Source organism: Galeopterus variegatus, unplaced genomic scaffold, assembly GCF_000696425.1.
Source record: "Galeopterus variegatus unplaced genomic scaffold, G_variegatus-3.0.2 Scaffold47, whole genome shotgun sequence".
Lineage (NCBI taxonomy): Eukaryota > Metazoa > Chordata > Mammalia > Dermoptera > Cynocephalidae > Galeopterus > Galeopterus variegatus.
In genome coordinates, this window is record NW_007726158.1 from 748,871 (window position 1) to 765,439 (window position 16,569).

Consider the following 16,569-nt stretch of genomic DNA (forward strand, 5'->3'; position numbering starts at 1 on the left):
ATAGGCAGGAGCAAAATTAATGTGAGAGGTTACTGAACACAGGGGTCCAGATAAACGACTTGAATATGTCTTATCCCATTAAACTCCAGCAAGGCAGTGATTTTGGTAATGGTTTGGAATTGCTGTTGTGATATGACTCCAGTAGGACTCATTTGATAAGCAAATTATGTCAAAGGACAGAAGTAAGTGACTTTAATAAATGAAGCATCCTTCAACCTTTTAATTGCTTGTGAAATTTTAATTGTTTATAAAATTATAACCAAAAATACATGGCAGTTTTGCTCATCCTGCTTTCAAAATAGTAAGGTAAGTAGTTATATCATACCTACCTCCTACAACAAAGCTTTCTATTCTTTATCTTTGTATCTAGAATGCTTCAGTTTTCAGTTAATAAAAGATAATTCTCTGATCACTATTATTTTACTTACAATAGAGCTAGTAGTGTTAAAAAGCATTCTTTAAGGGCCTGTCTCACAATCATACTTGGAAAGATACTAAATCAGAGGAACAGGCTACGTCTTGACTATCCCATCCCTTCCTCATGTCCTTTGCTCCCCAAGAATTAAGGCTCCCAAGAGTAGACATTAGTCATCCTATGAGCTTCACATGCACCATGCTGGACATTGGTGTACACACCACTCTGGAAGACACCCTAGTTCTATAAAATTCCATCATATCTAACTTGGGACACATCTACATAATATAACTACATGTGCCTTTAAATCCTTGGCTTCGTAATTCCATTTAAAAGGAATAGAATTGAGATCTTTCAAATAAAGCGCACCTGCAGTAAGTGTGATAGAAGTAAAATACAGGGGTCACACAGCTTCCTGCATTCTGCGATGCAGAGCAGTGAAAGGAGCATGCCTGGCAGTGCTGAGGTGTAGCAAAGCTCACAGTGGGGTTTCTTTCTAAAGTGCAGGGGGGCTACTGCTTGCTCTGCACTCTAAACACCCTACAGAAGGCCGGAATTTAATTTGCCGGACTTCTATTTCAGGGTAATTTGAAGCGTGCTTCTTATAGCTCTCCCCTCTCCCAGTGTGATGAAATTTAGCCCATAGTGCATGCTTCCACGAGAAAGAGACATCTGTAGTTCTGCCATTACACAGGCGTCACCTCAGCATTCCTTTCTACCTAGCAAAAACTTTTTGAAAAAGGGATTCATTTAATCTTCCTTTTAATGTGACCCAATATGTTTTCACAAGTGGGAGATTTTCTCAAATGTGGCATTCATAACAGTCTGAGTGGGTTTATGTGGCAGGAGTAAATCAAACAGTGAATCTCACCGTTTTGACAGTCTGATTTAACTGGACCATTTTAAAGCACTATGAGTAGCAAGAGCAAATACAGACAAGCCGACCAAGGAATTTTTAATCTGGTCCAATTGAACCACATGTTTATTCACACAGGAGCCTTCAATCACCTGAAAAACTCTGAATTTAATTATATTCCATGCTTTTAGGGATTTCATTAGTGAGTTGAAAGACAAGAATCACTCTGTGCCCTACCAAAACAAATATTTGTGGTAGACAGAGACATGCCTGCATGGTCTAGATCCATCACTCCCACTCTTAATCACTATGTCGTCCATCCAAAAAGCCCCGAGAGCATGTTTGGGCCAGAACTAGACATAGTTGTTTGGTTAATTCCATAGAAAGCTTGATTCCCTGAACTAAAATTGAATCAGTCTACACTATTGGTTTTCTGTTTAAGCATCAAGAGGCAAATGAGCCAGTTGTGTTTCATGTCGAGTAATTAGCTCAAAATCTGTTCATTTAAACAGAAAGCTGACTCAGAAGTACTAGCTTCGACCATATTTATTGAACCAAAATAAGATTCAACTCCCATCCCAGTCCTACAATTTGGTGACTTTGTATTTAATATGGCAGTGTTTGTGTTGCCAGCACCTAGTCTTCTGAAGATGTACTCTAGTCTACTTGGGGATTCCAAGGTATAACCAAGAAAACATGGTTGCTCCAAAGCCAGTTAGCAATTTCCCAGCTACTGAAGAAATAAGAGAAACTCTCTTACGTCCTGCAGTCAGCTATGAAGCTTCATGGTTCATGTAAAGGGAGGAATTGGTTACTAAGAAATCAAAGGGTTTCTTCACTACCAGTACAACTATGTAGAACAAGAAAAATCTAACCAAAATGAGAGAAAACATAAATCTTTTGTCCTCTTAACTCTACAAAACACTGAACAAAAGAAAGAAACTTTGAACAGAAAAAATTAAGTACAGATTAAAAGAGGGGAGAATTTATTGACCAAAGGGAAGAAAAGAAAAATCCATTCTAGGGATATCTGATAAATGAAGAGAGTTCTTTCTCTCTAATATCTTAGGTATCAGCCTCAGTGAAGCAGGAAGACAGAGTGTGAAAAACTCTGAAAGGATTGTCAACTTCTAAAAATCCATAATTCTATACTCAAACATGATAATAATTATAGTTGACCTGATAGTAGGGCGAACAATTTTTTTGCAACAACTGGGGAAATTTTTAATAGCTTACTATGTATTCAACTCCGCTTATCTTAGACAATGTAATGCATTTTTATTTAGTGGCTCTAAAAACTCTCCTGAGAGTCATGATGACTTCATTCTGCTTTAGATCTGTCACTTTGAATATATGATCGATTTTGTCACTTACAGGCCTTGAAATCCCATTTCTCTTATTGTTTTCAGCTCAGGACCAAAAGTCCAAAAGACCTAAACTTGACGCTTGTCTTAGATATTTAATACCTGTGTAACTTAAAGCACATCTTTTAATGTCTGTAAGCTTCAGTTTTCCCACCTGCAAATGATGATGATAATACAGCAGTCCTCCCTTATCTGAGGTTTTGCTTTCCATGGTTTCAGTCCCCCATGGTCAACCTTGTTTGGAAAGTGTTAAGTGAAAATTTTCAGATTTGGATATGTCAAAGAGAAGCCGTAACATGCTTCCTTTAAGTGAAAAGCTAAACGTTCTTAATAAAGGAAGGAAAAATATCATATGCTGATGTTGCTAAGATCTACAGTCAGAATGAATCTCTATCCATGAAATTGCAAAGAAAGGAAAAGAAATTTGTGCTAGTTTTGCTGTAGCACCTCAAACTGCAAAAGTTAAGGCCACAGTGTGTGGTAAGTGTTTAATTAAATTGAAAAAGGTATTAAATTTGTGGGTGGAAGACATGAACAGAAACGTGTTCCAATGGATGGTTTCAGGCATCTACTGGGGGTCTTGGAATGTATCCCCCTCGGATAAGGAGGGGGACTATGGTAGTATATTTCTATTAAGGTCATTCTGAAAATTAAATGAAATGATGGATGTAAAGCACTTATAATGCAGGGATTATAGTAAATGCAAACGAAATCTTACTCTTCTTATATAAGAGAAAGCACATGATGTTTTCATAAAGTATTAGTCTGCCTTTATGGAGGTTACATTCTCATTGGAGAGTCATTGTCCACAGATAACGTAACTCCAGGTACTTGTGAATACTGGGCAGGAAAATAAAACAGGATAAAGATATCACAGTAACAGTCGTGTGGGAGGGTGTTCTAGACAGGGAAGTTCACTCCGCAGGGTGACAGGTACACACAGGTGCACAAAGATCTGACTGGTGTGCAAGCATCAGCCACACTCACATCAGGGTGAAAAGCTAGAAAGGCTGCAAGAAAAGTATGTAGCCCCAGAAGGAAATGACATTGGGGTGGAATGCCTGGGTGTCCTGGTGGAGTAGGAGGAGAGAAGGGTCACCTTAAAGGAGTTAGGCTGACCTTATAGGTCATGATAAGAACTTTACGTTTTACTTAACTTTGGAAAGCCATTGAACAGTTTTGAACAAGAGTGGGACTTGATCTGATTTATTTTTAAAAGTCACTTGGTGGCTTCTTTAAACTACTCAATTACAAAGGATAACTGTATGTTTTTGTTTTCTTTCTTTGTATCTTTTCTTTACCTTTGGGTGCCTTTTCCCAACCACCTATTTTTTTGCCCCGTAAAAGACTCTTAGTTCTGTCTCAAAACATCATCAAGAAAAAAACTACTCATATTTCTGACTGGGAAATACAAGTGTCCTCCAAAAAGTTCCTGGAAAAATAGAATTAAAAGATAATATGAACCTTTCCATGAATCTTTGAACACCCCTTACAGTTTCATCTTCAGTATGTCTTAGTATAAAATGGTATTTTTTTAGAATTAAATATGCCACACTCATATTTTAAAATGAAACCTATCATTTTATTTATGCCAATAAAGCTTTTAATAAGTTTTCTTAATATTGTTTTTAATATTTATGGTATTTATCAAATACTAATATGAATGTATTAGCATGTTATTGGGAGGAATTACTATAATTATACATGTAAAAATTATATGTTCTCTAATTAAAATGCTACAAATTTATAACTATTCTTAGTTCTTAAATTTATAACCTTTTAACATTAGCATTTAATGAATCTATTTTTTTTTTTCTTTTTTTTGTCTTTTTTCGTGTCCGGCAACGGATCGCAACCCTCAGTGTCGCGCCCGCACCTTGCTCAGCCAGTGAGCGGGAACCGGTCTGTATGTGGGATCCGAACCCTCGGCGGGAGCGCCACCGCACTCCCAAGTGGCGCACTGTAGCAGTGCGCCACCGGGCCGGCCCAATGAATCTATTTTTTTAATGTATAATTTTGTATTATCTTGTTTACCTAGCATTAGATCAGGACCAACCAAGAAGTCAGTTCAACTATGTGACAGCAAGCAAATTTCTTACCCATTTAAGACCTTGGTTTTCTCATCACAAAATGAGCATGCTGGACAGAAAATGATAGATTTTTTTTCTCTATGAATGTAATATCTAGATAAGATGTAAACATTCAACTTAGCATTTATATAGTATGTCATTTACTCATTTACTTAATCTTTTCATTTAGTCTGACTTTCTAATGTGTCTCAACTTACTTGTTTTTAACATTTGTATAGGCTCTTCTTTCTCAAGTAGCACCTGATATACTCCATATAGAGTAAAAATAAATTTAAAAAAATTAACATTATTTATTTATTGGCTTTTCTTATATTTCCTAAAACTAGTCTTCTGGATTTTTCTGTGTGACAATATATTGTTGAAATTTTCAATGGAAACTTACATATTGAACAAGTCATTGGGAAATATGTAATAGTATTATATCATCACTGTCTGAACTTAAAAATTGCTGTATTATATACACCAGCTAAAGGGATCCTTATTTCAAAATACAAAAGGAGCTTGGATTTTAAGGGTTAAAACTTATTTTAACTACTCAGTTTACAAGTACATATTGAACATCTAAATAATATGTCTTCAAATCTTGTGCCTGGAAAATTCTTACTGCTGAATTTCTTCTCCTGGAAAGCTGGTCTTAATATGCATTGAATTTCAATGACTTCCTTAAGCAAACACCTGGAGGTCCTCCAACCTAATGGAAATGTGGGCCCACAGACACAATTCCGCAAAAACAGTGAGCTCCTTGGCAGTTTTAGAAAGGTTGAATGTTGGCTATCTTCCAGACCTCAAGCTGTTCACACTGTTATTCCCAGACAGGCTAGCAAGGCACAATATGCCCTTGCTTGAGCAAAAGGATTAGAGCCCAGATATTGCTGAAAACTGGTATTTGTACAGTAGAGCAGTTCCATTGTCACAATGAGTCATGCTCATGACTTGGTAGGCTCCTAAACACTGCGATTTTGGACCTCCGCCAAGCCTGCCAGCCCTGCAATGGCATTCCCTTCAGAGCTATTCAGATGGTCTAGATTCTAGACTATGTCAGCAATGGAGAAGAGCATACCCTAAATGCCGCTGTGTTTCTCTGTCCCAATTTTAGGAGCCTAGATCTAAGGATTTCTTAATTTCCTTTCTACTTCTATGATAAACTAACTACAAAAGTTGGAGTTAGTCCAAAGAAAAACAAACATTTGTAGAAGATTGAGAAAAAGGAGAATTAAAAAGACTAACTGCTTGACAGCAACAAAAAAAGAGGAAATGAAGCAATGCTCACTACATGTCTGGAAAATATTAAATGATGCAGAACAATAGGAAATTTAGATAGGACATAAAAGCATAAATCAGGAGAAAAGGAAATGAACATATAAGCAGACTAGATCCTAGACGAGTATTTCTCAGCTATGATATGCTGTGTCCCATGGTGTTACTGGGAATGCTCTGCGAACTTCAAAGTGCTTTGTGGGGTTCTGTGAAATTTTTCCTGGTGTGGAAAAATCATTTCTGCTAGAAATGCAACTAGATAATATTATAATGTGAACATTTAGGTGAGGAGACTTGACAAAATGGGATAAAACTGGCTCTAAGAAAAAGATACAAAAGCATATTGTAATGTCCAAACAGTGTTAAAGAAAAATCATTCACTTACAAGGATAGGCAAGAAATTTGCTTTGTGAGTAAAAGATACAACTTAGAGCAGTAAAGAGTTTCTCTCAAAGGTACAGTTCACAAAGGCAATCAAATAAAAAATGTGATGTCTATAGATGCTTCTCTAAACTCCACGGGTTCTTATTATATGCAGGAATGTTTTTATAGTTATTTTCCTGATTTGTTTTGAGGCTTTCAACTACTCCTCCAAATTTTCAACAACATTTTTATATTCAAAACACAAATACAAAAAAGTTGTGAAACAATGACCTAAAAGAGTGATTTTAATTTGGGATGAGAGAGATAAACATCACCCCAGCTCCAGTTTCTGACACATCCTTCAAAAAACCAGGCCACTGATACCTTCTCCAGAGTTATTGATGTGTTCTGAAGCAAATATATATATATATTTAAAAAAAAAGAGTTTCAGAATAGTTTGCTGTAAAAATTATTTCCAACATTGTGATCAGTTGAGCAATCTGACTGTGATCACCTGGCCAGTTTTTTTTTTTTTTTTTTTAACAAATCGTGGAATTATTTTAAATGAAATTTAAGGGATCTGAAGACTAAATGTCCTGGGGATTAAACTATTCATAAGAGTGAGTCTATAAACTACAACTTTTCCCCTTATAATTCAAATATAATTTAATTTTTGGCTTTAGTTGTCTGTCACTTTAGGGATTAACTTTAAGTTTATTGAAATTTAGCTGGTAACATTATTTGAAGAGTCATACTGTAATTAACAGAGAAGCTTTGCAGAATAAAGTGAGTTTCTTCAGGCAGTGAATAGAAGATATGAAGTCAGGTGATGAAGAAAGTTCTATCTCACCACCGACTATAAGAGTTTCTTTTTTTAAAAAATTAATTCTGGGGCCAGCCCGGTGGCGCACTCAGTAGAGTGCGGCACTCGGGAGCCCAGCGGCACTCCTGCCAAGGGTTCAGATCCCATATAGAGACCGGTCCGCTCACTGGTTGAGCGCAGTGCGGGCGCGACACCAAGGGTTGCGATCCCGTTACCGGTCACGAAAAAAGACAAAAAAAAGGAAAAAAAAAAAACCCGGTGGCGCACTGCTATAGTGCGCCGCTTGGGAAGCGCGGTGGCGCTCCTGCCGCGGGTTAATTCTGGAGAAGAATTTTGCCTGAAGAAGAGAAATGTAATTAAATAGCAAATTTGAGCCATCCTGATGTATCCATACAGATTGACCATATTTAATTGCTTAATTTGATTATATTCTAGAATACTTTTAAATTATTAATATTGTAAAACTTGTTTCTGGATGATGAAATGGGTCTTATAATATTGCTACTCTAAATGAATTTTTTACAAATGTTCAGTGCATAATAAAATTTCAATTAAGAAAAAAAGTAATATACAGGGAAAATGATAAGAATAGCTGTTCTGTTGAGAATTATACATGATCTAATTTGGATAATACAGTGATTTAGTCTTAATTTTTTCCAACATCCACTTGTATATTACAATGAGCAGTGGTTAATTTAATGATTTCTATTATAATTCATTTGCTTCTCAATAATAATTTTCATCTGCCTGTTGTTTGTCATTTAATACTATGGAAATATTCAGTTCTTAATATAAACATAACATAAAAAAATTGCCTAAATATTTTCCTCTTTATCAACAAAAAATTGTTCCTAGTATGTGGATTCTTCTCACAGGATTGCAGCTCTCGATGATCATTTTATGTTTCTCTAAAAGCTTTTCCAAAGAACATAAAATTAGGCAAAGTCATTCCGTTCTGATTCCCCAATTCCAGTTCTAAAATGATGCTCTTGTTTTATTTAACCGAGACAACCCATTTATGAAAGTCTTCACCATTTCTTAGCCAAAGCAGGCCCTTATTGGCAACAATAGTTCCTCTCTTTAGTTTACTTTCCAGGTCCCTGTTGAAATTCTGGCACTTTTACAACTGTGTTCTTGAAGGATAAAGTCCTGTGTCCTAAAATATATATACAGAGTAAGTATAATACATCAAACAGGTATCTGAACAGGAAAGCTAACAGGCTGATTTTTCCATTTATTTATTTTAATAATTTTTCCATTTTCAAATTTTCTTCTCAGAGGAATCACAACGTTAGAGCTCAGTGAGATCTTAGAGGTCATCTAGTTCAACCTCTTATCACTCAAACCTAAGAAACGAAATCATGAAAGCTAGATAATTGGTTTAAATTATATAATCTTTTTATAACCAGTTTGGCATTAGAGTACCATGTTCTTTCCACTAAACCCCAGCTTGATTGGCTTGACTACTTAATTGCTTTGAAAAGTGGTATAATTCTATTTGTTTATTCTCATTCATTCCAAGGGTCTCATGTTCCAGCAAAGCTTGCTCTCCTCTCAGTTACCTTCACAACAGCACCCCAAGATGCCTTGGATAGCTTTTCAGTAGAAACATCCTTTTCCCTTCTTAAGGTGTCTAACTATCTCCCACCTCTTTATCAATGAACATTAAGTGTATTCTCAGATTCTTCAGTTTTTCCCAGTGAACTGCCATCACTACCATTTTTAAATTACTTTGGGGGTGGTTTAGAGGCAGGACTATAACAAAAGGGGAGGTAGTAAAAAGTACGATGTTATCAAGAAAGGAAATGAATACAGTGCAGATAAATGGAGAACATCCAGATACAATTACATTTGAAACCAATAAATCTAAGGCAATAGAAATACATTTGTGTGGATGTTCCTTCTGGAAAATCAGGTCAGACAACTTAGTCCATTAAATCATAATAATTTATTCAATATTTTGCTTGCTAAGGAAGTAAAGAAGGAATTTTAAATGTGAAATATATGACTAAACATTCACCCTCTTCCAGAGCACTTCGTAATCGTGTTTTCATCCCACAGTTCTGTGAAACTGTTTCTTCTATCTAAATCCACTGCTATTAACTACTTAAAATTTTATGCTCCTTTCTATTCTACTTCCTCCCTTCTCTCCTCCACCAAATGAATACTCTCCTGTTTTTGCTTTTACCTCTTCTATTTTACCTCATAGAGTTCCTTGCCAGGATCCTCTGCTCTTTTCCCTCCGTACTCAATTGTTCCTGAGAGCTTTGCCCCATAGCTTTATCCCTATGTTAAAAACTTCCAATCTGAATGCCCTGTTCCTTTCTGCCGAGTAGTTCCACATTTCCAGCTTCCTAGAGGGCATCTCCCTTTGGATGGACCATCATTGAACAATCAACACACATTCACTACTGAGTTTACAATAGTGAAGAAATTACAAAGAAGAATAAGAAAAGGGCCCTAACCCCTAAAATTTACAATTAACCCAAGAGTACAATGAATGGACTAGCAAAGTAGCAGAAAATTAATACAAGGGATTAGTGGGTGATAAAATTTGAAAGGTAAATGAGGTTGTAAGCTGCAAATATTCACAGGACTCCAAAAATCAGTCCAAATTTTTGATGGGAGGAGAAGACTGCTTTCTATCATTAGCCATTCATGAAACAAATATTTTTGAGGCCTATTATATGTCAGGTGTTCTTCTAAGCACTGTGGCTTTTTTTATAGCAGTGAAAAAAATGCACAAGGTCTTACTTCTGATGAAAATTGCATTCAAATGGAAAAGTCAATAAATAAATGAATAAAATAAATAAATAGATAAAACATTATCTAGCAGTAAGTGCTATAAACAAAATAACTCTGTGTAATGGGATTGAGAATGATGCAAAATGGGACAGAGGTTATATTTGGGCTAAGACCTGAACGTGGAGAAGGAAACAGCCATATATAGATGGGGGACGGGGAAGTGCATTCTAAGCGAAGGAAATAGCAAGTGTAAAGGCCCTGAGTTAGAAATAAGCTTGGCATATTGGAGAATAGAAGGCCCATAAGTATGGAGCATAGTATGGGAAGGAGAGAATATTATAAGATGCAATTAAGAAAATAAAGAAGAGCCAGATCACAAGTGTCTTTGCTGAAAAAAGAGGTTTGAATGGTTATTCTAACTACTCATCATAACAGTAAATTGATAACACTTTATTCAACAACATAAACACATCTAATGGATATGCCATTAGAAATGGGAATACCAGAAAAAAAAAGCACACATTAAAAAACAGAGTATCTGTTAATGTTTAACCAATGTTGTTTAAGGCTCAGAGATGTGAAGATGGTCACTAGAGAAATGTGTTCTTTGCAGGCCAGAAATGCTTCAATAGAAGCTAAGTTAAATATGAGGGGACTTCGAGAAGTTTGTGGAAAGATGAAATTAAAAGTTTAAAATAAAAATGTAGTTTATTTCTCAAAATGAACTCCATCAAGTTCAAGACACCAGCCATTTGGCCAAGTCAGTGTGATTTGTCTGCATTATTAAGTGAAGAAAAGCAGGCACCCTTTAAAGATTTTTCAAGATTAGGAAACGAAAAGAAGTCAGAAGGAGCCAAATCAGGAATGTAAGGTCCTAATAATTTTCCATCGAAACTCTTGCAAAATTGCTCTCGTTTGATGAGATAATGTAGCAGGAGCATTATCGTGATGAAGAACTCTCTAGTGAAGGTTTCCTGGGTATTTTTCTGCTAAAGCTTTGGCTACCTTTCTCCAAACACTCTCATAATAAGCAGATGTTATCATTATTTGGCCCTTGCAACAGTCAACAAGCAAAATGCCTTGAGCTTCCCCCCAAAAACTGTTGCCATGACCTTTGCTCTTGGCCAGTCTGCTTTTGCTTTGACTGGACTTCCACCTCTTGGTAGCCACTGCTTTGATTGCACTTTATCTTCAGGATCATACTGGTAAAGCTGTGTTTCATCTCCTGTTACAATTCTTTGAAGAAATGTTTCAGAATCTTGATCCCACTTATTTAAAATTTCCATGGAAAGACCTGCTTTTGTTTTCAGCTGATCTGGGCACAACAGTTTTGGCACCCGTTGAGTGGAAAGTTTGCTATACTATAATTTTTCAGTCAGAATTGTGTGTAAGGTGAACCAATTGAGATGTCTATAGTGTTGGCTATTGTTTCTGCTGTTAATCATTAGTCCTGTTTGCAAACTAACTTAATTCTTTCCTTGCAAATTGATGTGGATGGTCTGCTGCTACAGGCTTCATCTTCAACATTGTCTCATTCCTTCTTAAAATAAGTTATTCATTTGTAAAATGCTGATTTCTTTGGAACATTGTTCCCATAAACTTCGCATAAAGCATCAGTGATTTCACCATTCTTCCACCTAAGTTCACCATAAATGTCATATTTGTTCTTGCTTCAATTTTAGCAGAATTCATGTTACTCTAATAGAGGCTCTTTTTAAACTGAGGTCTCATCCTTCTTTGTGCCTCCAGCTAGATCCTCTTCAGACACATCATAACAAGTAAACATGAGTTTATTTTGGTGCAAAAAAATTTTGAAACCCATGCATAGTTTTTTCATAATACACATTTTCCTTGAACTTTTTGAAGTTCATATGTTCCAAAGTCCATATATACCTTATATATATATCCAAGCTATCTTTTGATTGAAGCTTCAGTTTTCTAGGTACCTTGATACCAGTAAGGAAGCTGTCCCTAGAGAAAGTCTTCAGCAATTTGGTGCCTTAGACATGGACTCTTGAAATTTGGTCTTCGGATCAAATTTAAATTATTAAATTGATATTACTTTGTTTTTCTTTTTTATAATTCTACTCTGAATTCCCTTAGTTACATTTTATTATATAGGAGACTAGTTACATCTGAATCAATTAACAAAGTTTCTTCATTTATTCTACAACAAACATTTATTGCATTCTGACTATACAATTGATCCTATGCTACAAACTTGGATAATAAGACATATAAGTTATAGTCCTAACTTCAAGGAGTTTATGGTTTGATGGGGAAGAGAGATATACAAAAAAAAAAAAAAATTACAAGACAGTGAAATAACTGCTGCGTTAGAGGTAAGCAGTGGGAAGTATGTGGAATATTGATGTAACCCAAGAATAACATTAAATCAAACCAGAAAAGATAGAAAAAATGGGGAGACTCTTTGTTCAGTTAAAAACACAAATATTCCATTTCATTAAACTTTTCCTAAAACTAAGAACACGGTGCTATTGATAAGCAATAAAATGCAATGCAATGCAATTCAAATTTTTATTAGGAATTTTATATTTGGAGAAAGAAAATATATGTAAAATCAGTAGCATCAGAGTGAATGTTAGAGTTCTTTAAATATTTCACTGAAAATACTCCCTGAGAAAAGCCGTACATCCTGTGATTGCTCACACATGTGATACATGTCATAGGCCTATGCCATCTGCTTAGGAGATCATTTATTGTCTTCTGGTTCAAGGCTAATTTTAAGATGGTTTAGTGATAACTGGAAAGTTCCTTTTCAAAGCAGTCTTACCAAGCTGTACAACTGCAATCATTTACAACATTAATATTTTAAACAGAATATATTCCACACTGTTAAGTCTAAATTCCTACAGAGAGCCTGATAGAGCAAGAAGATGTTTGTTACTGGACAATGCTTTCCAGGGGCTCTGAGTTTTCTCTTCATATGAGAACCTGTTTGGCCACATTTCTCCCGGAGCCCATCTTCTCAAGTTTTCACTCTGGATTAAATCTGAACTTCCATGTAAGACAATTAGGCCTACTTTGTACTTTTCTCCCCTTTCCATGGAGAATTTATTTTGCTTTTATCTGTATATTTCTAAGGGATGTGTTCATAATTTTAGAATAATGTCATTAGAATTACCTATAAGATTCTATAGATTAATATGGAAATGAATTGTACCCCAAATTCTTATGTAGATTCATGAGGTGTAAAGAGGATATCTACCTACCTTAAATACCTTTAAGTAAACTCAACAAACATTTTTTAAAAGGTGACCTTTTGGTCATCCCTGCAACATAATTCCTAGTCTTGATTTTTTTCAACATTTTAGTATGAAAATTTTCAAACATGGAGAATATTTAAAAGAATAGTAAACACCCATGCACTCACCACCTAGATTCTACCATGAACATTTTACTATGTTTATTTTATCACATGTCTATTCATCCGTCTGTCTTTCCATTCATTAATTCATCTCATGTTTTTGACACACTCCAAAGTAAATTGCTAACATCTGTACACATTTCTCAAGTATTTGAGCATGCATGTTTAGAATCAATATTTGTTTAGGTTTTTTGAAAATTTCTGAGCTTTGAAAAATGTAAATATTGGTATAACCCAGCCATATACCAAGACATTATCATCTCCTTAGAAGCTTCCTCATGCTTCCTCACAAGGAATCCTTTCCTGAACTCCCAAAGGCAAATATTTTTCTGATTGTTTTTTCTACTTGGTTTTAGATTGCCCTTTTTGTAATACTTTTCCTAAATACAATAATATAGTAGGTACTCTTTTGTGTAAAGCGTTACAATTCACCTATGCGAATGTGTGTATCAATAGTTCACTTTTTTATTGCTATTTGTTGCACAAATATATCACAGGTTTTTAAATACAATCCCCTATATTTCCAATTCTTGGCTATTATGAATAAAACTGTTATGACCACTCATATTTTTTGTAGGCATGTTTTTGTTTCTCTAGGGTAAATACCTAGGATTAGAATTATTGGGTCTTATGGTGGGTATATGTTTAGTTTTTTTTTTTTTTTTGTCTTTTGTCTTTTTCTGTGTCCGGCAATGGATCGCAACCCTCAGTGTTGCCCCATACCGGGGACCGGCAACGGGATTGCAACCCTCGGCGTTGCTCCCGCGCCTCGCTCAGCCAGTGAGTGGGAACCGGTCTGTATGTGGGATCCGAACCCTCGGGTGGGAGCGCCGCCGCGCTTCCCAAGCGGCACACTTATCCAGTGCACCAGGCAACGGGATTGCAACCCTCGGCGTTGCTCCCGCGCCTCGCTCAGCCAGTGAGTGGGAACCGGTCTGTATGTGGGATCCGAACCCTCGGGCGGGAGCACCGCCGCGCTTCCCAAGCGGCGCACTTATCCAGTGCGCCACCGGGCCGGCCCGGTATATGTTTAGTTTTGCAGTCAATTGTTGGACCTCTTTACAAATTAGTCATACAATGTTACATTACCAGCAAGTATGTATGAGAATTCTACTTGTTTCACTTCCTTATCAAAATTTGGTTTTATTAGTCTTTTCAATCTAGCAACTTTGATGGATGTATAGAAGTAGCCCCTTGAGATTTTAATCTGTATTTCCCTGAGTAATGATGTGCACATTTTTTCTTGTGCATGTTGATCATTCACTTATCTTTTCTTCTGAAGTTTTCTTTACAAATTCTATACATGTTTTTTATTGGATTGTTGGACTTTTTTAATTATTGAGTTATAGGAGGTATTTATATAACCTGGTTACCAATCTTTTATCATCAGATATAGGAGTATGCTTTCAAAATATTTTCTCTCAGACTTCATCTTGATGCTTTATGTGTGTCTTTTGATGGGAATCTTTTAAGTTTGATAAATTGATCATTTATAATTTTCTCTATAGTTATACTTTCCATAATCTGTCTAAAAAGTTTTGCCTATGCCCTTTTGCCTATATCCTCCTTTGATTTCCCTAAAATCCCCATGCCTTAGTCTTTTACATTTAGGCTTATGAGACATTTCACATAAATTATGATGTAAGGTATAAGGTGTACATGTCAAGTTGCTTGTTTTTCAATATGTGTATTTAGCTATTTCAGTGCCATTTATTGAAAATTCATTCTTTTCTTCATTGTATTGATTAAGAACTTTTGTCAAAAAATTAAATGACTGGATAAAGCATGTGTTTATTTCTGGAGTATTTATTCTGTCCCATTATTTTATTGGTTGAACCTTATTAGTGTAGATTTATAAGTGAATTATGAAGTCAGGTAATATGTGTCCTCCAACTTTGCACCTCTTTTCCAAGATTTCTTTGGATATTCAGGTCCTTCACATTTTCATATAAAGTTTTGAATCAACTTGTCAATTCTTATCAAAAGCAAAAAAATCCTTGGGGTTATGATTGAGATTGTTAAATCTATAGATCTACTGGGGAGAATTGATATATTAATAGTAATAAGTCTTCCAACCTATGAACGTGGTATCTTTTTTATTGTTTAGCTCTTTAATTTCTCTCATCAATATTTTCATTTTTAATGGAGCAGTGTTTGACATTTTTTGTTAAATGTACTGCCATGTATTTCGTGTTTTTGACATAATTATAATACGACTATCAACTGTATTTTCTAATTGTTTGCTGCAAATACAGATCACCCTCAACTTACAGTGGGGTTATGTCTCAATAAACCCATTGCAAGTTGAAAATATCATAAGCTGAAAAAGCTCATACCTAAAGTACCAAACTTAGCATACAATTTGGCAAAATCATCTAACACAACTCCTATTTTATAATAAAGTGTTGAATATCTCACGTAATTTATTGAATACTGTTCTGAAAGTGAAACACAGAATGGTTGTATGGGTACTCAAAGTATGGTTTCTACTGAATTGCTTTCACAACATCACAAAGTTGAAAAATCATAAGTCAAACCATCGTAAGTCAGGTACTGTCTGTTTAGAAGTACAATAGATTTTTGCATATTAACTTTGTATCCCATGAAATTGCTAAATACTCATTACTTATAAAAATTTTTTTGTAGATTTTGTAGTATTTTCTTTGTAAACAATTATGTCATCTGTGAAGATAAGGTAGAGTAATTTTTTTCTTTCCTATAATGTCACTTTTCTCCCTTATTACAGTGGGTAGGACTTCACATATAATGTAGAGATGGTGTGGGTGGACATCCTTCCCTCATAAGATAGGACATTTTTTTTTTTTTCCTTTTTGTCTTTTTTCGTGTCCGGCAAAGGATCGCAACCCTCAGTGTCACGCCCGTACCGGACCGGGACCGGCAACGGGATTGCAACCCTCGGTGCTGCGCCTGCACCTCGCTCAGCCAGTGAGCGGGAACCAGTCTGTATGTGGGATCCGAACCCTGGGCGGGAGCGCCGCCGCGCTCCCAAGCGGCGCACTGTAGCAGTGCGCCACCGGGCCGGCCCAAGATAGGACATTTTAAAAGCTAAAAATATCAGAATAAAAGATATTTCCCAGAAAGCAATGTTATAATTTTTGCTTTAAGCACTCATATGTAGTTTAAAGAAATTACAAAGAAAAAATATTTTACACTTAAAATATGTAATATATAACATTTATGATTCTTTCAATTTCTTCATTAGGATGAGAATTTTTTTTCTTGTATTATTTTTCTTCAGCCTGAAGAA

General features: G+C 35.7%; 1 protein-coding gene across 1 annotated transcript in view; it reads left to right on the plus strand.

The window, feature by feature from the left end:
- Positions 1-16,569, plus strand: part of RNF217 (ring finger protein 217) — a 230,020-nt gene that overhangs the window by 81,812 nt on the left and 131,639 nt on the right. The window lies entirely within an intron of this gene.